At 32.5% G+C, this 26,117-nt stretch overlaps 1 protein-coding gene across 1 annotated transcript in view; it reads right to left on the bottom strand.

Moving 5' to 3' along the window:
• The window catches only part of LOC109533775, a 95,724-nt gene extending 70,774 nt beyond the window's left edge, over window positions 1-24,950 (bottom strand). The window contains exon 1 of the mRNA XM_048661157.1: window positions 24,482-24,950. The gene's annotated coding sequence lies outside the window, so the exon portion shown is untranslated. The remainder of the gene's footprint in view (window positions 1-24,481) is intronic.
• Between the last annotated feature and the right edge of the window lie 1,167 nt (window positions 24,951-26,117).

Raw genomic sequence — 26,117 nt, 5'->3', positions numbered from 1 at the left:
CATAAGTTATAGAACCTACAACTTTAGCGGACCGATAGTTTTCGAACCAATAAGGGGAATCTACCAGAAACCGGGCATAGTTCTTGTGGACTATATGTTTTATAAACTTGAACCTGACAATATTAGCGAGTTAAAAAATTGTTATACAACAGAATACGTTAACTTTATTCAACTGACTATCATATGGCATAGCGAGAGTTTTTCATTGGTTTCATATACCAAAAGACAGTTCAAAAGGTTATTTTAACGTACTTTTAACATTGTGTTTTGTCTTACACGATAATGACAGCCAGGCTTTTGGTACTAGTGCCCAACCAAAATGGGACATTTGTCAAAATTTTTGATCATGAGTTAAGGAACAAATCGTCATGTGACATAGAAAAGGCACACATCCACATGTCCATATCCATATACATGCTCTATATTTCTTTCAAATCAGGAAACAAAGAAAGGGGTTATATTAAACAATAAATTGGAATGAGAAAATGTGAGATTTAATGATGTAAATATTACTTATCTGTTCCAATCTGTTTCGTTAAAAGCAATTTAGTATTGGACGGAAGAGTGTATATTTACTCTATGAGTGCATTATTAACAAAGTCATCCCATTTATAAGTATCAGACATTAATTAAGTCCACTTTTGAATATTTTGTGCTGAAGAGAATTAATAATTGGAACCGCAGTAGCTCACAATATGTAAGCTCAAGATGATGAACATGATTAAATTGAATGGGGCCATATCATTGACGCAATCCTCATTAAATTAATTGATCTAAGTCTCTCGAACGACGACGAATTGGAAACTAGTTGGATGGACATATCCTGTTCAGTTCAATATTGCATTGGCAGATGACTAAACATTTGCCTATATGTTGTTAATTACACATACACCTGTTTAGTATTTGCTTTCTGATGAGCAGCTAGCCAATATTAGCCAATTCCTAGCTACCACCTAGTTTTTGGAACTATCTTAGTTAATAAACAGACAGGGAGAGATTGAATATGCAAATTAGTCAATTCGAGTTGTTCTCATTAGATAACGCAAATGCTCTGAAATATTCATAATGTTGTATAGATCCGCTGGGATTTCCACTCTCTTTAAGGGTCAAGTGATTAAAATAATGGCAACCCATTTAGTGGATTTATAATCCTAGATAGGGCCAAGTTTTCGGCTTCTCTGCAAAGTACCTAACAGCAAACTGCTGACAGAATTTCCATTAATCCTTATTTCAGACATGTTTTTTATCTGAATGTATTAGGGACGTAACAATAATTTGTGCCAGTATCCATATCAATTGGCTGTGTGAATGAAATTATATTTTACATGCAGGAATGCTATTGACATTTTGTTCAACTTGTTTTAAATATTTCTCCGTGTCTCAATCCCCTGCAATGGCATGTAGGCAAACGCGAGATTTCGGTTTGTAAGAAAAATGACGCGTTTCTTAGAGGAAAAATCTCACTTTTGACTGACATATATCTCCCATATCGTAATCCATTCTCACGATTTGCTAGATCCCTTTTCCTTGTGATTCCTGTCACTATGAACAATTGGTGCTGGAATTGCTGCAGATTTCGTATAAAATGGATATAGAAGGATTGAACAATAGCTGCGACCGGAGACTGATACCGCGCTCCACTTTTTGTTTCAATTATATATTTTACTTTGACTCCTTACATCACAAAACTGCAAAATCTACAAACGCACGTAAATAATATAAGAAGTAATTTTAAGTCGCGGGATCTTTTAGAGTTGTTACTAGCAACTAGAAATATTTGAAAAAAGGTGATGGTATTTTCAATAAGATCATAACAATTTTGTATTTACAAAAAACCCAGAATAACTCATATATCGGACGGAAATTTATTCCACGTGCAGGACACGACAACAGTGAACGATTTTTTGGATCAAATTTTGAATTACTGGTTAAATGATTCCGAAGTTTCTTGAACGTGGTTGGATTGTTGGAAAAAGACCTTTGCCCTATGGTAACCTTAAGAAAAATCCAGCGGCCTCAATTAATATGAGCAGGGTGGCCAGTCAACTAGAATTAAACGATTTTAAAATTTTGCTTTCCGTTGTGAATGCAATGGAGTTTCATCGGGGAGATGTGGGCTTGACCAAGTCCACAAAGTCATGATCTGCTAATTTGTTAATCTTTCTATTCTATAATTAAGCCATTCAGCCAAAAATTCGATTTGCCGCTAACGATGATGGTTCGCCGAAATTCAGGATCTGCAAACTTTTCACACAAAACAAAATCAGATAAGTTTCGGCTCTTTAAATGGTCCAAAAATGTAAGTTCTCGGGTGAATTATATTTTGCGAGGGTGCTGAAGCACTGTACGCATTGGCCATTCAAAATGTCTCTTTGGACTGAGAAATTCTTAATTCTTTTGCATGAAATGCTAATCATTTAAAACTCCTATCAGTTGTTACTCTATGTAACTCTACTATCGGTTTTCACTGAATAACAGGAGTAATAGGAATATAAAAGACTAGAGATCAGAAACTACAACACTACATGGCTGGATGCGGTGAGAAAAGGGTTTTACTGGATAAACAGCAAGCTGGAAGCCCAAACAACCCAGTTCGTCAGAAGCCCAGCTCCGGACGATGCCTAAGGGAGCATTTCCCAAACCTCAACAATAACAAAAAAAACTTAAGGTACATTTTTCAAACACGTGTACATGAGGGGTCTTGTTACATCGCTTGTGGATCTTTAATTACTAAATTACTAATATAACGATACTTCGGCACACATGCATAGTCTCATTCTTCAGCGGTTTTCTAACTAAAATCTACACTAAATTATTTAAATAATTAATTTTCAATTATTCTTAAAACTCACGAATGTCCATTGATACGTATTAGCTAAATTATCGAAAAAAATGGGAAACATATTTTCCATTATGTAAGTCATATGAACTTGATCAGAAAATATTACTATTGAACATAAACTTTATTTTCAAATTTTGTAAATAATGAAATGGTTTATGTGAGATAAGCTAGAGGATATCACACAATTTCACAAATGGCAAGCTCTGCATAAACCAAACAAAAATAAAATACTTGCATTTTTGCAGGAACCGTTTTCAAAATTTGAAGCATGAAAGAAATTCAATTCATGTTTTGAATTTTAATTAACACGACTTTTTAATTGAATTTATCCGCGTGTACATATTTTTCGCTATAAATTGTAAATGTTTTGTTTGCAATACAAGCCGCAAAATTTCTGCATTTAAAAAATAAATGATCAATGACCCTTTGGATGTTGGACTATATCACCCGTTTAGAGGCAGCGCCATTCAGACAATTAATTTTCAATTTGAAAATCTGTTACAAAAAAGGTCTGCAGCTTAGCATCCAGGATCAGAAACAGAGGAAATGAGACAAATTGTATTGCAAGCGGATATCCGGTTTTAGCTATTAGGGTGGCAGATGCTTCAATAAATCAGTTGTTTAATGGATTGCGAAATATTTGGAAACTTGCTCATACTGACACATAGACGTGAGCCAAATGGAGGGTGTATAAAGGATTAATTAGATTTGCCGATTAACTGAAGTAGCCTAATAAATTTGCATAACATAAAGGGCTTGCATTAAATGCTTTAATCCTAAAAGCCACATTCCTTTAGTTGAATGCCAGTTTGCTTTAAATGATTTTTTGTCGTCCCATTAGTGACATGTTCTGCAATTGGACACATATTTAGAAAAACATCCACTGTTGAAATGTACTGCAAATTCAATTCAAAACATCAACATTGCCAGGCTCTCTGTCAAGAGGATACTGTACAATTCGGGACATTATTGGAAAATGTTCGGTTGACTAAATTTTTGTTTATTTTTACCAATCACACGACAATTTACCTTTAATTATTTGACCGAACATGTTTACGCAGTGATATTGCTACAGCCTAGCCCAGGCATTCCATAAATACCGTATACTTGCTTACTGAATATTACCTACCCATTAATTTTCTTTGCTAATGTATTTTGCTGTAATGTGCAAGTTGTTCGGCATAGTGTACAATTTGAAGCGAATATATTTGCTAATTAATCACTTTGCAATAAAAAGTGATAGTTTCCAAACAGTTATGGAAGAATATGTAGTCCAATTCTGTTTGACCACACTACGCTGTAAAACTTTGCTCATTTATTATTTCTACTCAGCACCACTAGCATAGTACATTCTTTCAGTTGCGCTAACATTTCCGCTACGTCAAACATTTGTTTCCAGTTCGAAACACACATCTCAGATGAGCAGAAACGACAGAGATATTGCGAATTTACTGAAAAAAATACATGCATAAATGAAAAGACAAATCCATAGAAAGTACTTTTCGAAATACTTACGAAAACAATCAAAGCCTATTCAAAACGTCTAAAATAATTATGCTTATAATATAAAAAAAAACTGTTCAAATCTTGAAAACTTTTTAAGTATACATGAAACTGGTAGGCTATTTAGTGTTTACACCGTAAGAAAAACAAGTTTCTTCTTGACGTTTCGCAATCACTTCAGCATCAAAAGAAGATTACGAGTCTGAAAAACCTACCAGCTTCCAGCAATGTTATGGTTACAATTTGTATTAGCATTTCTAAAGTTCACGCCATTTAAAAGTATTTTTATATTCATATCTTTAAATATTTTTTAACGTTGACCGTTAATAATAAAGCGAGCTGCTTTCGAGCCTGTTAGTTAAATTACTATTATCTGGCGGTCCATCCATATATTTCATCTAATAACTAAAGGGGGCTAGAAACCACACACATTCAAACCCAAATATTAACCATTTACATTGCCGTGCTGTTGTTAAATATCACGTTTCCAATAAGAAAAACCAAATATTTTCAATTTATTTACTTGTTTTGTGCCTGCACATATATTGAGCAAAATTCAATTAGTCGAATTTCGCATCAATTACTTACTTTATAGGACAACTTAAATTGTTCCATCAAGAACAGTTGCAAAGTTCTATAATGAAATCAGATAGAAACGATCGAACAAAGAATATTAGTGGAAGAACTATCTGAAAGTATTAAATTAACTTTGTTTTATTAATGTGTTTTTGTTAAAATGTATATATTTTTGTTAATGTAGAATAAAACTGCAAAACATTTACAAGTGTTTATTTTCTGTTTTCCTTTGCTTGAAATAAAAGATAATTTGAATTGCTAGAATTTATCGAACGTATATAAGTGCAAAGAATGACACCTGTACTTTTGATTATCTTGCATTAAAGGCATTATCTTATTTTAAAATATCTTGAAGTCAATGAACTCGAGTTAGTGAAAATAACAAAGGCCATAGAAGAGCGAACAAAGCGATTAATAGAAACGTCGATGATCATTTATCCGATATCTTCTCCTCTCTTTTATGATAATCTCACATGGTGGAGTTAGACGCAGAATTAAATAAATGTCTAATCATCTTACTTGGCACAGATCCATTTACTATCGCGAGTTTTTTAGGTGGTCAAAGATAAGATAAGATGGTTCAGAGCTTGGTCACTTTTATTGGCTCTTGATATCCTTTTAGATTTGGCTGATGCAGATACATAGATGCAGGTCGGTCTGGACAATAGTCTCATTAATAAATTTATGTAAATAGTTGCGTTTTATGACATCTTGCCTTAATGAACAGCTAAAATGTATGTTTTCCATAATTGGCTTTAATTACTCATGGATATAGCCAAGCTACTGTGAAGACACAGCTCGCAGAAATGTTATCAAATTAAGATACCGAACGAGAATCAATAAATTACTTACATAGGCATTTGGCCAAAACCAAATACTATAGATATTGCCAAATATGAACAGTGTATTGTTAATTTCAGCAATTACTGGAGTAATCAGAATATAGATGAATGTTTGTCAAATGTAATTAATGGCTCGCTTTTCGCATATTCATATATTAAGTAGGATTATTAAATGCGTATAGTATTAATCCTGACAACTATATTGGTGATTGGTGGCATTTTTATAAACAAGAAAATATTAATTTTACCAAGCAGTTCATTATGAAATAGTTTATTGCCAAATCCATAATAAATCTGGACCCTCGGTTAATCCTGGCAACAAATATATTTTACTTTTATGGCTACAGCTTATGTTTTAGTCCGTGCAAAGCTATTCAGCTTAGTTTAGAAGTTACCAGCGATACCGTGTCCTTTCAGGAAATTGTACTATAAAAGTTTAATTTTCAAATTCCCGTTAGCTGACGATGAAATGCGAAACTATGAAAGCTCTCAGGAGGCGATAATTAAGCGAACAACAGACCACCAGCAACCCATTATCCTACAATTTACCCGATATTTAGGCCTTCATAACCACTACCAGGTTAACTTGCGATGAGTTCATAAAACGGCCGATTAAAATATTGAACTTGTAAAACGGGATCAGTTTTTGAAACAGAAATGTTGCTCTGTAGGTACCACTTGTGCTACCTATGTGGTTTTGTTGCACAATCGTATGTATTTATAATGAAAATTTTTTAGGATTATTTTATAGGATTATTGTTGAGAATTGAACATAGAGACTTTAGATAATAATTAATGGCTTTGCTGGATTTACTGACCGGATAATGTGCATGTTCTTTGAGTCAAATGTATAATTTAGGTTAAACTTCCATTTCAGCTCCGTTTTTCTGGAGCAAAATTGTCTCGTCTGTTATAATCCACTTAAATTATTGCGGTTTCGCGGTCCAATTAGAATTCTGGAACTTTTCCTCGCCAAAAGGTTACTACATAGACCACGCAATATTTTCTTTTAAAAACTCGCGCAACTTCTGCCAAGTTAATAATAACTTTTTGAATTTGGGATTTAATGTATATGTGTGTTAGCACCCAGATGAGAGTAAAGAGAAATTTGCTCTAAAATATTCAAGACTCAATGTTATATGGATGGAATTTATTATTTTTTTTAACAATTGACGCTTGAACATTTAAAATTGTGTATACATGTACTCTGTGAATCTCATTTAGGTTTGCAAAGTTTTTTGCTTATGTCTCTGGAAAAGTATGTTTTAACAATTATTTTCTAGTAGTTTTCTATATTATGTGAAGTTTTATTTTAACAACAAATTACTTACACAAACCCAAAACTTTTAAATGTGCTTGTGAATTCAAAATAATTGAAAGATTTAAAACATTGGATTTGTCGGTTGTGGAATATTATTTTTGAGGTATCAAGTAATCACTTACAGAACATTCCCTATCATTTACAGTTTTTTACCCTTTTCAATTTGTGGATATCGAAGCTGGATTGCGAGTCAGCAGCGACCAGAGACTAAACAGTGAATGTCCAATTGGCTCAACTGAAACTGCGTATAAATGAAAATAATGCCGTAAAAGTTTCCTTTTCCAGTACTGCGAAAAGCAGTTACAAAATAACGTAATTGATAATTGCTGCTAACCCAGGCGAATTCTAAAATCGAAGTTCAGGAAATATTACACAATCTTTAAAACATTGAATTTCCTTCAGTGTGCTTAAAACTAAAAATTGAGGGTTGAAATGCATAGAATTCTTCCTCTATCGGCTTTATCCCGCTTCCTTCAAACACTTTCAGGCTGGATTTCCGTCATTGAATTTTGACGAACAAATAATATCGAGCAGCCATAGGAAATAACTATAAAGTTTTACGATTTTCAAGGTTCACTTTAAGTTTGGCCCATTTTCTAAATCGGATACTGGCGTTTTAGCTGAGATGCGAAATGAATATTAAACATTTCGATCTTTTTCGTTTGCACTCAAGTAAATACTTTTTAGTATACATTTTTTTGTTTATAACAATGTTAGATATTCAATATTGCATTGACGTCTTATGAAATATAAGTAAATGATACATTAATATGTAGATACATTTACGAACATGTATTGGTTTGTTGCAAAAGTGACCGTTTCACTATAAAAGGCGTATAGTATTATAGAAAAAAGTCCTTTTTTTAGACTTAAGATTTTAAAAAAATTGTAAACGAGTATCTTTCGGTAGGATCTAATTTCAAAATTTAAAGCGCCTTGCAATTCCATTATAATTTACTTGTCTTTTATACAGAACAAACCGTTCGATCTTTTCTTTATGTGCTCTGAAAAAAATCTGAAGGAAAAAATTGGCACTGCAGGTCGTTCTAGAAATATGAACATGAAATGGGTTGCAGTATCTGCAAGTGCAAACATATAACTCTGCCTCTTTTAAAGCCTGAAAAGTTTAAAATTTGGTTAATTTAGCAAATGACTAAAAGAAACGAAAACGTGTTCCTTTTGCTAAATCTCCTCCCGCAGCTGAACTCAGTACTAATTATTCTTACAGTGTCATTTTTTATAATTAAATTTACCTTTTTATTGGTGATTAACTAGTGCTAGACCTTATTTGATAATTATAGAGAATATTAAGTTACACGTGATTATCATCATAAAAAATGCCTGGGTAGTTCAATAAATATCAAGTCCGAAGTATTAAACGGATGAAACATTGCATTTTGTAAGTATGCTCCAAAGCCTCAAACGGGTGTTATTGTTAAAAGTTGAAACCGCTGAGCGATTCTCTTCATGTAAACATATTTACTTAAACTTCCACAGCAGTACAAAATAAAGGTTGAACCTCATATCGTTTCCTCCTTAAAACGAACCTTTCTTTTGAACCGAGTTTGTGTACAAAGGAACATGTCCTAAATGCACTTGTACTTACAAAACGCTGCACTAAATGCGCGAGTGTCTAGCATATTTAATTAAGGGGTAAGCAAGAGCAGTGTCCCTAAGGAAAGGCTCCTGGGAGTTAAATATTTAGCATAAAATTCACGACCCACAATTGGCTCTTTGCTCGCTGCTTTAAGCAGCAAATAATCGTATAATTTACAGTTTACTTTTCTTCTAACAAAATAGCAGATCACCTTAACATCCTTCAACGCCACAAATGCTTTGAAACATATAAAAATTATAAATTATCGTCTTACGTAATCAATCAACTGTTTCTTCTTTCAAAAATATTGAAACACTGGTCTTTCGTGAGAAACAGTTGTGAAAATTTATTTCAGATTTGTCATATAGTAAAATAGAACTCATAGACCTGCTATTAGCCGAATTGTGAATGCACAAACAATGGACATATTAGTTAGAACATGAAGCTCCAATTTAAAATAGTAATGCAGAAAATCAGAAACATGAGCAAGTGCAAATCGCACTTGCTCATGCAAAATATTCAATTTTTCTACGTCCATTCTAATCCTTTTCTCAGACCTCACACTACATCAGCAAATTATACACTTTTTAACGTACTAGTTGTTGTTGTTCCCATCCTAAATACGAGATTTGTTAAAGACCTCATTATATTCTTTATCTTTCGTGCTAACGAACAATTACGTTTTCTTGCGTTGCTTTTTTGCTGTGTAGATCTCATCAACTTGTGCGGAAAGTGTTTCTTTTCGAAGTTTACCTTTCCTAAGAGATGGAGTTGAAACCTGCACTTGAATTATTTTTGTCAGTCTGGGATGGATTGGGTTTCCTGGAGTGAGGTGGGTTCGGGTTGGTTTTACTTTGCTTCAATTTATTCGAGCTTCGAGAGGATTACTTCGGTCCAGTTGGGATTAGTATGAGTTATTTCGTGTTAGGTTGGTTTTGTTTGATATAGGTATTTTAAGCATTTGTTTGGATATCTAAATAACTACTGAGATACTTCGTTAACAAAAACCAGAAAGAAGAAAATGCGTTCGGGCACAATTATTTCACATTCACACACACACACACACACACACACACACATATACTCAACATCAGTTATTTCATGTGTGATAATACTCGTTTTGTCGATAAATATTAAATTATCTCGAAATATCAACTTGGTGTTTCATAGCACTATATTTACGTGCGGTTTTGGTACTTGAGCTAATTATATACCTGGACTATTTTCTACATTGCGTAGTTTAGGTAAATTGGTGTGGTTTCAATTTTCCCGCTCTAGTGCTAAAATCAGCTCTCAGACACAGGGTTTGCATAATTGGTGCTCATACGATTTGCATCATGCAAATACAGCGGTTGCAGTCTGAGAATGGCTTATAGATAATTTTCCGGCTTAAAGCCGAATGAGACCTTCATGAGTATACATTTTATTCCAAATCAAAATTAATTCCTGGGTTTCAGTCATTTATTGTACGTGTAGCGAATTTCGAATTGAAACACAGTCAGGAAAGTATATACTATACATTTTATGTTCTTGATAAATCAGATGATTACGTAATTGCAACAAAGTTTTAGCATTGAATAGAGTCCAATGAAACTAATCATTCAACTGCGAATGTAATCCAAAACGTTGTGAAAATCAGTGAAGTTTAATAAGTTTAATGAAGTTTAATTAAGCAAAAAGAGAAACAGAGCAGATAAACTTTTTCAGTAACGTTTATCTGCAAATTAATGCCTTACGCCTTTCGTTAAAAATGTCGAAAGTCGTGAAAACTTCATTAAGTCTTTCAGGCTTCGTTTTTACTTATATCTCTTATTCGGGTTAACCTTTTAGAAAATAGGGTTAATTTATTATCTCAGAGAGTTTATCTCTCAAATCTTTACAGCTAATAAAGTAGCTGCCAGGATTCCTTCCAGATTAACTACCTGAAATGTTAAATTAAGACAAGAACAGGCAGAACATTAATCGTCAAAAATACTATTAAATCTTTATCAATTCAAATGCGGTGTTAATGTCACATTACCTAGTTAGTATTTTAGGAAGTTTATTCAATTAGCCATTAACCTGGAAATCTGCTTTGTATAGCGAAGATATATTACGTACTGATTTAGTGTTCCTCTCTATTTGGCTTATCAACGGCAATTCGCGATAAATAACTGCCAATAAAGGAGTCTGTATTCCTGCCTACAGTACGACTGTTACTGATTTACATAACAAGGGTTTAGTCTTCAAATGTCAGAAAAGAAATAAAGCTCATTTGCACCAGAAAAACATTGTCTGAAAGTTACATTTCTCTATGAGCAATTTTGTGTAAAATACTTTATATTGTTTTTAAAGATTTATTGCAAAACTGTCGACAAATACTTACAATCATCTATTTATTTTGGTGTTGTTATTCAGTCATCAATTCGTTCTGGTTTCCCTGAGCACGCAATAGTAAAATAAAGTCGAGTTTTCTTTGTTTGTTAGTGTGTTAAGATTGTAATTTATTCTTTAATTTCAGAAAGCAGCTCCCCTGAAATGAATAAACGTCATCCTATCTTGAAAGTCGAGATTTCTTCCTTAAGAAATATACGTTTAGTTTCTTTTGTGCCGCATTATGTAGCGTTTTAATATTTTCGCGACTTTTTTAAGCCTGGATTTACAGGAATAATGAAAAGTTCTGAGACAACAATTCGCACCAGGGGCTATCGCGTTATGCTAAATATCACCTATTTGTTGTATTTTATAATGAACAATTTTTTAAATACATGTTTGAGTAACGTTGTTGACGTAAATCGAAGACCATTTAAGAGCTCTTCAAACAATGTCAGGTCATGTATTTTGCCGCAAATCTCAACGTTCACTGAAAGCTTTACAAGGCTTCCATGCCGCTAAGCGGTGATAAGCCATGGGAAAATTAAGGCATGTAATAGCAAACAAGTTTTACTTGGTCAAATTCAAGACCTTGCTAAATCTAGGTAACCATCTAATGGCGAGTTCGAAGCCATAAATGATCAGTCAATTCCATCTTCAGCGCCATATAAAGCTGGGAAGGGCATTTAGAATTATGGCTGTCATAAAATATGGGAGACTATATGGATGCACCATTGCGGTTTACCATCCAATGTATAGACATGCGAGTTTCTGTAAATGTAAAATGGTATAGTAAACTTAAGAAAGTGTAGCGTTGATTTTTATTAATGTTCACTTATAGTAATAGTCTGCCAATTGATCAATTTATCTACTTTTAAAAACTCTGTTACAGTAAATTTGATATTGTTCCGTCAAGGACTAATATGTTAGATTCTGATATGTTGATTGATACAAATGAATCTAAATGTGTTAATCGAAAGACAAATAATGCCAATTTTAGATCACCAAAATGTCCTACTTTTTCATAGCAAACATAAATCTCTGATTTTGGTAAAGATCGGAACATTAATGAGAATTTGTAATACCCAAGTTAATAACGCCTCGTTCTTATACGGAGGACATTTTATTCCCGGTTCGAAGGACAAAATGTAAAATTAGAAAAAGGAATTTAATCTAAGTAACTGGATGCATGTGCTCATCAACAGTACCAAGGAATATAAAGAAGTATGTAAGCTATGCAAAAATAAACAAAATTTGGGAACATTGCAATCAATTGCAGTATATTACAGATCGCTGTTAGGCGCATCCCTTCGCCTTCATATGAGAAAACAAAATCGTCATTAGAGTGGACTCAAAATTGTACACAAATCTCTAATAACTCCACAAAATCGTCATATCACGACCAACAATGAAGGCAACGATGTTAAATTGTATACAGTGATTAAAAACCAAATTATTTAAAATTCTTTAATATTTGCATCGTTTGAACGGAAAAAATTGCTAGATCTCATCTTATATTTTCTTTCGGTAAGTTAAAGCATGTAATAGTAATGTCGCTGTTATGTATTTGGAGTCTCAATTAACAAACACTAATTAATTTCAGCTACAATCTGAGTAATCTTATTACAGGTCTTGTTTATGACAGTTTAGGCATGAAGTCGGAATTGCAAAAAGGGCAAGTAGCACGAATACAAAAGATACATAGCACTATAGACTGTTCCAGACAGTTTGGCTTTATTCGGGACATTGATTGGCATTTACAAACGGAAAGTTTTCTTACTTGACAGTGTTTAGAGAAACATTTAGTTTTGCTATGTACAATTAATAGAGCTTTCGAGTAACGTTTTTAGAGCAGATAATTATTTGGGATTTGCTTGTTGTATGTTTTAACATGTAGGTCTATTTGGAGTCGATAGAGACTGCGGCAATACACTTACATGTTGTTACCAAAAAGGTCGGATCTTTTCACTGCCATTTCCAAAAGTTGACCTTTTATATATATACTTAACATTCTAAAGTTTAAAAACTTAAGAATGTTAAGAATTCACGCTTACGATATGCAGAAAAAGTATATAATTTGGGAAAGCCGATTTCATTCCAAACTGTATATTCTGTTTATTTATATATCAAAAGCATTGAAGCGTAAACACCGGAATGTTAGCAAATAAACAAGAACGAATTTTTCTTAAGCCCCTGTTTGAAGTCTGCTCACGCACAACATTTATCCAAGCAATCAACGCATTTTTTGTTTCATTATAGTAGTAAATTTTGTTAGGCTTGGAAGTTGAGCCGCCTCCTCTGCAATTTCGTGATCATGTCGCCTGAAATTTAATAAAAAAGAAATATCGACTTGACAATTTAAGAATTATTTTACGGCATCTTTTTTTATTCCTATATAAACCATTTACATATCCTGAAGGATATGTAAGTTATATGAATATAAGTTTTAATTAATCTGGAAAAATAGGATTGATTCTAATTTGAAAATGGATTAAGAATTTGCAATAAATGACAAATTTTCATTTACCGAAATTCATGTTTTAAATTTTTTTTGCCATTGTTTAATCTTTTTAGAACTTTGAGACAGATGCAAACAGGATAGCAGATGAATTTTATACAGAATTGGACAATAGTCGACAAAACCTTGGTGAGCAACAAACAGAAAACTTAGGTAACCCTGAAAAAAGAGTAGTTATCCAAGGGTTGGAAGAAATGCCAGATAAAACAACACACGAAATAAGAAACGCACTAAAAAAATGAAAAGAAATAAAGCTCCGGGTGGAGACCGTACTGTTTCAAACCGTAAAGATCGGAAGAGACAGACTTTTAGAGAAAATAAAGAAACTGCTCACCTTATGTCTGCACCAAAGCGAATCATCTACAAGATGGCGCAATGCGCTAACCATTTTAATACACAAGAAGGGTGATCCAACAGATCTTGAAAACTACCGACCGATAAGCCTATTAAACCACCTCCACAAGCTATACACAAGAATAACATTAAATCGACAACTGAAATAATTTACGAGAGGCCTATGTTCAATTGTGGTCGCAGAAGGCTGGATTATGATAATCAACCAACGCAAAGTATACCAACAGCCTTATGGTTTCGCTATTTAACTCGCCTGGAGCCCCAAAACGTTTTCAAAGACGATCGAAAATAGATGTTAGACATGTACGATCTATCTCCCGATTTTTTTTTAAATCATAGTATGTAATGGTTTTAAGGATTAAAGCTAATATTTTTGCTCGCTATGAACAGAAATTTTATTCGCCTTGGAACGAAAAGTTAATTATGGTTTTGGAGGGACCCAAAGTAGGCTTGAAGGCCATTCTGCGACGTTCACTTCTTCAATCAAAGTTTTCGCGTTATTTAACAGGAAGTAGCTAACTTTAAACATTGGTCAAACAAGTTGGAGAACAGTCTCTTTGGAACACTTTTCAAAGAGGCTTTTTAACTGATTTTTAAATTTGTATACACATTTACAGAATGTCGCAAGTATGGACAAAAAATTGTTGCATAATATAAATTTTCCTTTAAACTCATGTCGATGGAATGACTTAAGTTAACGTGACATAAAACAGGCCCCTCTAAATTGGCGTTATAGGCTTTTGGTAAATTTAATCGTTTGTCTTCATTATTGCGTGCTAAATTACCTACGATTTTCTTGTAATTTGTCAATTAATGTCAAACATATAGGGACTGAATCACAGAACTGATGAAAAACAGGCTTAGGTGAAAACCGTTATATGCCAATCGATTATGAAAATTCACGAACTAAACTAAATGATTAAAAATATTGGATGATTCCAAATAATAACTAAATAACGCAAAACATTTGAATGTCAATTTTTTAATTTAACTTCTGATTTATAAAGTGTTATATTTAACACAATGTTTTCTATACAATTACATTTAAATTACATTTCGTTTCTGTTTTTAGATAATTTTAAAAAAAATTCTTAAAATACGTATTATAAAACATAACTTATAATGCGATCTGAATTACAAAAATGTACATTTTCTGTTCACGTGTTTTAGAAAATACTATAAAAATAATAATAAAATGTATCGCCAATTTTCAAAACGCATGATTTAGTTAGCTTCTGAAGTTGATAGATTCTCAATGATTTTTCCGTTAATAATATTATTCCGTTAATTCTGTAATATTTATTTCGTTCAGCAAAATCTAGGTTTTGCTTCTTCAGTTTCTCAATAAGTGAGGTCAGTCTTCTCAGGGGTCTCAGTCAAAGTGTGAAGTAAAAATTTTGAACCTCACTTATTTCAGTACGTTTCGGCGAGACAACAGCGCCATCAACAGATTTAAAATTTACACAAACTACAAACACCAATTGTCATACAGAAAAATCCTTAAACAGTAAATACAACCAATAACACTTTATAAAATATAGTTTTTATACAACATGGTTTAATTGTGAATTGGTGTTTGTAGTTTGTGTACATTTTAAATCTGATGATGGCACTGTTGTCTCGCCGAAACGTAATGAAATAAACGATGTTCAAAATTTTTACTTCACACTTTGACTGAGACCCAGGAAAAATAAGAATATCATAACAAGTACACGCAGTCAGGAAAATAAATCAGAAATAATTCTAGTTCCAAGTTTCAAGCTGATTTATTAAAGAAAGCAAAACTTATAATCTTGGTATAATTTCATATTACTATCTTTACGATCATTAATTTGATCCTTCGCATCTCTATCCCCATTTGATTGATCAATTTCTCCATTAAAAAAGCCAGTAGTAATCAATAATGTTTTTAATTATCAGATTTACCAAGTCTAATAAAGATATGTTTTCGCAACTATGACGTTGCTACAAAAATTTAATTATTCAAAACGGATGATGCTTTTGGTGGTCTGATGATCGATACATACCCTACTTTAATTTGTCAAAATAATTTTGGTGTAGCATTCAGTATTTAAAAGTTTAAAAGTAAAGGGTTACTAATGGCATTCCCTAATACACATACACGCGCATAAATCTCTTCCCTACGCGACAAATACCACTCCCCTGCTCCATGGAAATTTCCATTCCTATTCAGCAATGACAGTTTTATTTGTTACCTACCGTATACATATAAGTTGCTCCGAAATGCAGGGTTTTTATGCCTTGAGTGCATATTATCTACTTATCATTTCATATAAATTTCAACAATGGTAAGGGATGATAATTCTCTTTGAATGTGAACATTAATGCTGACAAGCCGATGGCTCTGACCTCAGTTGCAAAAGCCAGCTAGATGTTCCACCCATATAACTTCCATTACCGAAAAGTTGTATCAAAAAGTAATCAAGTATCCTTTGTAATACTTAGGCATCAGCTTGAGTGGATCCTCTCGATGGAAAAATATTGTTGCATACTGCAGTTCGTTTAAAGAAACCGCGCTCGAAATTTAATTACTTTTCTCGTTTGATACTCAAAGAGAAAATCAATCTATACATTTTTCATTTGAAAGTGTCGGAAATATTTATAGCTAGCCAGTAGCATGTGCTACATTAGGATGCATAACATGTGGAGGTCACAGATGCAAAATATTGGCACGGATTTTCTATGTTATCCAACCGCTTATAAATATGGAAATTTACATGGATTTCCAAATTTTTAGCTATCTTTTTAGATTTACAGAATTTTTAGCTTAATTAAATTGCATACCCACCCCCAACAACGAATACTTTATTGCATTTAGATATCAAATTAAACTTTGCAAATACAACTTAACAGACTTTTATTCAATGAAACAAATAGTAAATACTTTTGTAGTGCTACCCATCACAATTTAAATCCTATATAAGGAACACCTCGTTTGAAGAATAGTTGCGCTTGTTCAGTTTAATCAGAAACATGTTTCAATTGAATACAGATAAAATTAAGGAGGATTTGAGGCAATTTATTCGAAAATTGCTGGTTCATAAAGCATTTTATTGCACACTATAATTGAAGTCCGCTCTGTGGACAAACCCTTTAATTATTTCGTTGCTTTCAAACTTTAGCGCCCATGAAAGTAGAACCGTTTAGAAAGTCGAATATTGAAACCTTTACTTAACTGCACATAAAGTAGCAATTTCGTTCAATTAAGGCTCCTTTCTTGAAGAATTTCCAGGCTATAAAACGATTTTTAAATTACACTCATGAAATAGCATTGGAGGCAATAACTTTGTACATTATTTTGAAAATGTTTTAAAGGAGCCTGCTCTTGTTTAAAGAGAAAAGAGTTTAAAATGAAGGAAAAAGCAACAATTTTCGTATTTACTTACCTGCTTAGAATTTTTCTCAATTTGTAAATTTATTTCTCAGCAGCGTAACAAACTCATTTAAATCGACACAAGTTTCCTAAGTCATAATTGGTTGAGAATCAGACTGCCAAATATAAACCAAGATGTCGAGACTGAAAATTCTCGGCAAGGGACGATTATTTTCATATCAAGATACCCTCACCTGAGGAAATTTAAATGTGCTTCCTTGACGGTGTTAATAATTTAATATTCTACAGGCTTGGCAACACGTTTGCATATCAAAAGAACTCAGATTCTCGCTACTTTATCGTAAATTTGATATAGTGAACCTGAATGATATTTTTCAGACGATTTTTAGCATTCAGGCAAAACACAAGCTGACAATTGCGGTTTTATTTGAGGAAATGCTGAATTAACTGGCTGAAAGTAAAACTCATATCAGGTTGACATATTAATATAGCTCATAATAATAGTTCATTTAATAAATATATATTAAATTTCGTGCTTTTGTCAGCATTCTCTGACAAACTTATTCGTTCAGCATGCGAGGGTTTTTATAAAGAATAACATCATTTCCTAAATGTCCAATTGAAAAATGTTTTTTCGTCTGAAGCCAATTTCATGGCCACGCATGCTAGTGATGGATTTCGCGAAAGAAAAACAGTCTTTACTATTGATTTTGCAAGGAAAAGTCATTATTTATCCAAACGTTCTTACCGAAAAATCGGGATTTTCTATGGAAATATGGGTGCAGTGACTGTAAAAACGTACCTTTTGATATTTATGGTATTGGTGTTATTGGCACGAAAATAGCAAAATATTCTTCCGTATCCGAGTTTACTGTTTCGAATTGGCGCTTTGTAAATGGCCTGATTTTGTTAATTTATTTCACCCGCTTGTGAACACTTTATTTCCAACGTTAGTACACCAGCAACGATCAAATAAAAGTAAAGTAGATGTTTTTGTTGCATAATTTAAATAAACGGTGCTTCGTTTTTTGATAATTAATTTACTACGTAAACTTTTCTTTTTGCGAAACTAAAAACAACATTTTTTATTTTGTTTAACTATAGTTAAACCGAACTTTTATATCATTATTTTAATTATAGACAGAAACAAAGACAAAAATGTTATTAAACGCAAAAATCCCCAGGTTCTTTTATAAATACAAAGCCTTTAAGTTTTTCCTTATGACTAAACAGCCACTCATTTTAAGTGTTATTTCTTCCCAATTCCGTGCTCTAATAATGTGTTATTTATTTAATGTAATGCTGAACTAAACGAATTTAAATCAAATAACGCTTAAACAGAAACTATTTCATTATCAATCAATACGGAAGGCATAAAAGAAGCTTTCCGGGATCCATTTTTTGTGCTTTTTAGCCCCATTACCCAAAAGTATGTTTAAGAGATCAAACGCCTGTTCCGTTTGAATGCGAAACTGTGTTGCTCGAATCCTTATCAGCCTATTACGGAACCAGAGATATTGGAAATTAATCAAAATTTTACAATTTTTTGGCAAACGGGGCTCAAATCTAATTAAATTAGTTTTCTAAAACTAATCACATAAACGTTATTAAACCATTTATCTCAATACGGCTCGGAATTTCGCCGTGCGGAATCCACTATGGATTAAAGTTCCACTTTTTCATATTTTTGAATAATTAGCAGTCTCCAGACAGTTCAAAATTGAGATTCTGGAGAAGTTTAAACAGTAAACCGCAATAAAGTTTCTATAGAATATAAAATACAAAATTAGCAAAATCAACCCACGTATTGTCTAATTTAATTCTCAGGTATAAACAATGAATGTATCTGTTATTTACGTTGCTGGTAAATCAAAAAGATTTACAGGATTCCAATAGTGGTATTTGCTGAAGCTTAAGGGCTCTGAAATTTTTCAGTCAGGTAAGCTCCGACAACGTTTCTCGTAATGATGGCTGCAGTAAAACAAATAGGTATATTGAATCGGATCCTAAATTTAAACTAGACCCATTACAGTAAATGCATTGGCTTAAAAGCAAACCACTAATAAATATAAACGTTCTAAACAACAAATAAAGTTGTGTAATCTACATGCTAGAGGATTAGTGCAATTATTAAGCAGCAAAAATAAATTACTTTGAGTCATGCATTATCAAAAAAAAAAATACAACAAGCATTAAAAACGAGTGTACGCGTTTTACAGCTGCAAAAAGTTCAAGATATTTCATCTGACTGAGGTTTGTGAGTGGCTCGGTCAAGCATCAGAAAAATTTAATAGATGTATGGTAGATAATATAACGATTTACCATATTTGAATGACAACCTGCCACATCGCCATTTCAAATTTCCAAAAAAAAATGCACCTGAATAACAAAATATTCTATTTTAATGTGGCGAATCAGACGTATTGGATATAATATTATTAGCTCTAACTTATAGGAGTGTAGTTGCTTTGTCTGGAAAGTATAAGTCAGATCTCCAGTCGCTGTAATGGATCATTATGCAGCCTAAAACTTGTTTCCTCCACTTGTTTTTAATCAAAGATCATCAACAGATCGTTTGAAAATCATGTTCAGTAACAAAGTTGTTCAGTAACAAACTAAATATTCTCGAATGTCTTTCTTCTACTTCCCAAGTGAGCGAACTTTCAGCTTCAAAGCAATGATTCTTTGACGACAATTATTCAATATAATTCTCAAACATCATGTGTAAGAGTATTACTGCTAATCACAATGTTCAATTGTAAATTTGTCGACGTTTTCGCATGTAATTCCCGAAATAAAAAAACATGATCAATTAAAACTTTTATCGGTAGTGAATTGGTCCGGAGTGTACTAATACGTGGATTAAAATCCTTGCGACTTTTTGACCAAAGCCATTTGGCTCGTATGAAGCAGATAATGTGATTCCAGTCCAGTTAATACATTGAAGCAACTATCAGGTCGATTCGAAAATAACACTTCAATAAATCGAAAGCTCTCGGAAAATTTACTAAAAAGAAATTAGATTTTCAGCGCATATGCAATTAAACCGTGGATGAACGAACAATATTTCGAACACTTGTCGAAGCTTTAACTCAAAGTTTTGTCCTGCAGTCAATTGATATATGTCTGAAAATTTATCAGAAATCTCAATTAAGTACATTGTTTGCTGCATGCTGTGTTTATTAAGCCTTCAGCTATTGGTTTTAACGTCCCATTCAATTTGCTCAAGCAGCTGCCGACAAAGCGAAAAATGTAATTTTGAAGCAACTGATGCTAAGAATTAAATAGTTTAGAATTTCTATGTTCAGGAGACTACTATACTTTACTACTAAATGTTCTATTTGGCCTTTAAAATATATTTCAGATAAGATTCGTCAATTGCAAAGCAGGATCTGGATAAATTTAAATAGCAGCCTGCCGTTTAAAACGCGATAGGGGTATTATTTTAGTAATTTATAGAGTAAAATATGTACGATATATACAAGTACACTAAACATTAACATTAAAATATCCTTGGAAATTTAAAACAACGCATAAAACTCAAAAACTTTTTTAATTAACCGTAAACTTTCTATTATGAACTGGATTCAACCGGAATGTGAGCGGGGGACTAAGAAATAATAAAGATAATGTGATTTAAAACGTTTTAACGGTCATTATCAGGATTTTGTTGAAATAGTTTTAGAAAACTAACCCAAACTAAAATGCCTACGAATTTTAACGAATTCCCTGTTGGAAAAAAAATATGCAATTTTAGAACAGCATTTTTTACCGTTGATGTTAACAAGTTTCAAAAAAGAAACAAACTAAACTGTTAACATAAAACATATTTACTTGATTTCAATCAATCTGTAGGGAATGCAATTAACTTTTCATTCTGACTTAAATAAGGTTTATTTTTCTCACATTCAGTAATTGAAAGAACTTCGACAAGAGCGCTTCAAAATATAAAATCAATGATTGGTTTGAAATTGAATCGAGGAAAATATACCCGAGTTTTAAAAAGTTTATGAGTTGCTAAATATGTGTTATGGTTAGGAGTGTATCCGCTCTACGAACTGTTTGTGTGGATTTACATTTTATAAGGGCTGTATATATAGGATTCCGAACAGTTGCTCTATATACCTGACCTTGGATATCGATAACTCACAACAACATGCTTGATTTAAACTGGCTATATTCAAAGTAAGTTATATAGCTGTTAGAAAGAAAATGATTTAATATTAAGATGAATACGAGCCCTAAAAAGCGAAACATTTAGGACAAGTTATGTGCTTTCATATGAATAGAATATCATTTGTTCGGCGAAAATAAAGAAGTACTAAAGAGCTCAGTTTTAAAGTTTGTTATGTAGGAATTCTTTGCTCTAAGTATCTGACTTGAAGCCACTGTTTCCGTTATACAGAAACTGTGTTTTGTACTGAACATCTTCAATTCTCATTACGCTTTGTCCAAATTTTCGATTAACAAAATCCGTATCACGAAAACGACCGAACCGACTTGCCTGATAAGTTGTTAAACCGTCTATTGTGTTAAAACTTTTTAAGTTTCTATAGAACTAAGAAGCGGAAATGCAGTATAGAGAATTTAATTTAAAAATGTCAATTAAATACTAAGTATCACACCTTTAAGCTTAATTTCAACTTAGGATTAAAACTCAGTACAAAAAATTAATATTTATTAGAAAACAATATTATTTTATGTGTGAAACAACATCAAAATTAATTATTTTCAACATACTTTCCCCAAAAAGCAAAGTTTACTGAGCGATGAATTTTTGTCAATAAATAAAAAACATCCTAGAAGTACACCACAGAAATACATTGCCTTTTTGTAGTGCGGACAAGAGTATTACATAAAGTAGTCATGTTTATAGGAAATCAAAAAATATATTGACTGGAAATTTCCATCAAAGAAGTTTCCGTAGCCAAAAATGTATGAACATCAATCTTCATAATTATCGCACTAAAATATTTTACATATTTTGCAATTTAAGCAGAAGCTGAAGACAAAAAACCGTCTTAATTATTGCCATTAAATTTCGGTACTCCTGTACTATTTGACAAATTAATAGCAGAATCATATCATAAATAACAGAACTAAACGTACTCACAAGGACCAAAAACTATTTAAGTCCCAAGAAAAATAATTTCAACATCAAGGCATTTTTGCGTCAATGTTAGGAGGTTTATGTGGTATACTAGTATTATTTAAGAAAGTTTCGACGAATTCATTAAGCAAATAGGACATTTCAAATGGTTATTGATGGCAGCTTTGAAACGAAGTTCGGCTTTGGAATTTTGAATGGCGCGTTGCTGCTCGTCTTAAAGCCGACAACTTTTGGACAATTTGAATACGAACTTCCGGGTTTTAACATGTTTGCAGAAATTTAAATGATTAAAGCAAGATGCTGGGGGCCACCATTAGTCATCGTCGAATGCCACTTCATGCACTTTTAGAAAATACTGTTTAATAATTTTCCAGTTTTCTGCAAACCTCTAGACCATAATCCCTTTGATTCATGGAAAAGCTTCTGTATCTAATGAAATTATTCCAGTGGGACAGCAACATTAACAGCCTTTAATATTCATATCATCAGGCGATCTCTTTGCACATAAATCGAAACTTTAGAGCGCCGTCCTAATAGTCAAATCTGTAGGGTTATTTCCAAACATTCAATTGCATCTGAGTTCAATTCGAAACCCAATTAAAAACAGCATATTGCCCGCATTGTGTTATTCCCTTAAAACTTTAGTGAAATAATGATCTCATTTCGAAAAGCCGGTAAATCCAATCGAAAACTTATTAAAAATAATGGAAACTTAATTAAACTGAATGGGTTTAACACAGGATTGTTTTCCTAAGATTTGTAAGAAGGTGGTTGAATGATTGCCTATGTACGTGTAGATAATGATTTTAAAACTTAAGTTAAAAGATATTTAACGCAGAAACATTATTGGAGTTTCGTAATTTTTATATGAGAGGTTTGCTTTTATTTTATGAACAGCGATAGACCGTTGGAAGTCAACGTAAACAAACCATTTTCAGCCAAAAATATCCAAGGAATATTTACATCAAATTGCTTCGAATAATTAAGCAATGTCAAGTAATCGCCCTGACAAAATATTAAAGCCATTTAATAGCAAAAATTCATTACTTTAAGGATTCTTAATCAAACTGAATCTGGGAATAATATTAATTATGTCTCCCTGTACTACTCCAGACCTCTTAAAATGCGAGGAAATAAAAGGATTTATACCTAACTAGCAGCTAGTTTATATGATGTATAAAATTATATTAGGTATGTTAAATATTATCGAACAGCTACAGTAAAGTAATTAGAGTTGTCTCTAAGAGACTTATATAGTTCGAAATTCTGCCAATGCTACAAATCTTGGTGTTGTGAATAAACATTCACAAAAATTCACAAGTTTTGTGGTAATAAGAAATAGTGTGAAAAACGACTTGGCCGGCAAGTTAATGCAAACTAAGAAGGTCATAATAACTGTTGTCGGCTATTATTAACAAAGTATTTGAAACACGTATTTTATTTCTGAACACTATTAATCATGCATTTCCTATTACCTTCCATTCAGTCTGCAAATAGACTTGCAATTGACTAAATTATCAAATAAAAGTCTTGAACAAGAATAAATCTGCACGAGTAAAATAAATATTTACAATGTAATGTAAATTGGTGGAAATTAAACATTATTTGCGCTTTTCCATTAAAACGGATTAAATTTGATAAAATAAACTCACAATATATTATTTATTCATGAACGTGCATAAATTATTGCGCCATGCAAACGAATGAGCTGAATGACATCAGAAATGGTTTGTACATATATATGTTTTATCAAATTTACTGTGTATGGAATCCCTTAAACACAATTTCAGTGCATATTTAATTATATGCTGTTTAGTTGAGATTTGTATCTAAATTGGTTCTGCAGTGCTGATATGGATCTTAAAATGTAGCTATCAAGAACACAACGGTTCAGACGAATTTCAGTGGCATTTTTTAATGAAAAATACAGTAAAACAATATATAAAACCGGGTTCCTTTGTAAATTTTTCGCAACATTTCTTACCCAGTTTTTCCTCATGTTTAAACAAAATGAAACTAACTGAAATACCAACTGGAGGACGAGATTTTAAAAGGCTTCCACATTCTTTACTTAACACGAACTAATGACAGTCATTGTAGTGCTCTATTACCTTATTATTTCGTTCAAAAAAGCGGCTGCTATACAGTCTTAAAATAAAAATCTAGCTGTTGTCGGAATCCAGGAGCGTCACTAAAAGTTCTATAAAACAAAACAAAAAATTTCCATTCTCACTTGTGGAAAACAAGAAATTAATTCTCCCGAGCGTTCAAACAAAACATAAACGTACGCTGCAAATTTATATTAAGGGAAAAAGATTCTCCACAATAATAAATCAGGGACTATCCCGTAACCCGAAAAACACGTCTCCTTTCGGGATTGCTCGGCGCGGTGTCAGTAGCGATACGGCAGGATCGCTGGCGAGCTTTGGACTGAATAGGGAATAACCGGATAGCTCTAAAAGCAGAGCTTTCTCTGCTCCAGCAACCCAAAGTCATTGTTTTGCAAGGGGTCGACCTTAGTGAATAATCCCTACAGCTTTTTGTATTTTTGCTTCAATAGTTGTAAAGCTGCATTTTACCTTTGCAATTTTTGACAACTAGTTTTGAGCACTTAAAACCCGTTAATTGCACTAGTAAGTAAACTAGGTGAAAAGATGAATCCGCTACCTAATGGAGTTTCTAAAGCTACCTTGCATGCCGATGGTTCAGCTATTGAATAAATTGATTGAAATTGCTAATTTACATTGTTTTTATGTGATCTGGCTAATTTAACGGTAGATTAGAAGAATTGGTTTTCCCAATTTTTCAAGCAAAAAATTAATGAATTTTTTTTTTCGCATATTTGTTCGTAACGTAACGTTACAAAATTCACATACTCGTATCAATCTTACATATTTTTACGTCTCGCAATAGGAAAAGTAATTAAGCACCGCGGTTAACTGAAAAATATATTTTCTCCAGTGACCCCTTTTGTGACATAAACACTCGATTAGGTTTAATGTTGTTACCACGTATCATTTTTTATTAAAACTGTAAAGAGTCTCTCCTAACCCTCGGGATTGTAGGATAAAGCCACAGCTAAAGTATTGACTATACGGATATTATCAGATTAATACGTCCTGGACTAGAAAATTTACTTTGCGTGTCAAAGTTATAGAAATGTAGAAAAGTCGCAAAATCATTTAGAAATACAAAAGTTTTCAGATATTTATCAGTTTGTTAATGCGCATATACATATTACATAAACTGATTTTCATGGTTTTTTTCTTACGATATTTATCCTCTTTGAAGGAGTACAAAAAAAGTGAATTGATTGCATGTTAGATCTTCTTCACGTTTTCTTAAACATTATTTTATTTCTAATTATTAATAAAGCAATTATTTTAAGTCAAGAGTAAAAGTCATCAGTACAAGTGCTTGAAATTAAATTGAAAATGTATAGGTTCAAGCATACTAACAAGAACAAACGAATAATTCATTATTATCAAACCTGAATTAAACGAACGTTTTTTCACAACTTATAACTGTAAATAATTAAGATAGTTGCATGCAGTGGTTTTACGCACAACTAGAACTTTTAATCAAGTCTAATATAGTACTTGCTAAATAAAATATAAATAATGACTAAAAGAATCCTTAAGTAAAAAATCATCAATCGTAATTGTGGTCTAATCTACTAAAATAATTAGGAATTTTCAAATAGAGATATTTTTATTTCAAATATATGTGCCTAACATTCAGCCATTT

This window comes from Dendroctonus ponderosae, unplaced genomic scaffold, assembly GCF_020466585.1.
Source record: "Dendroctonus ponderosae isolate FM_Combo_2020 unplaced genomic scaffold, Dpon_F_20191213v2 Dpon_F_20191213_1, whole genome shotgun sequence".
In the NCBI taxonomy this organism is placed as follows: domain Eukaryota; kingdom Metazoa; phylum Arthropoda; class Insecta; order Coleoptera; family Curculionidae; genus Dendroctonus; species Dendroctonus ponderosae.
Note: the sequence above shows the minus strand (reverse complement) of the source record. Positions and strands in the feature narration are given on the sequence as shown.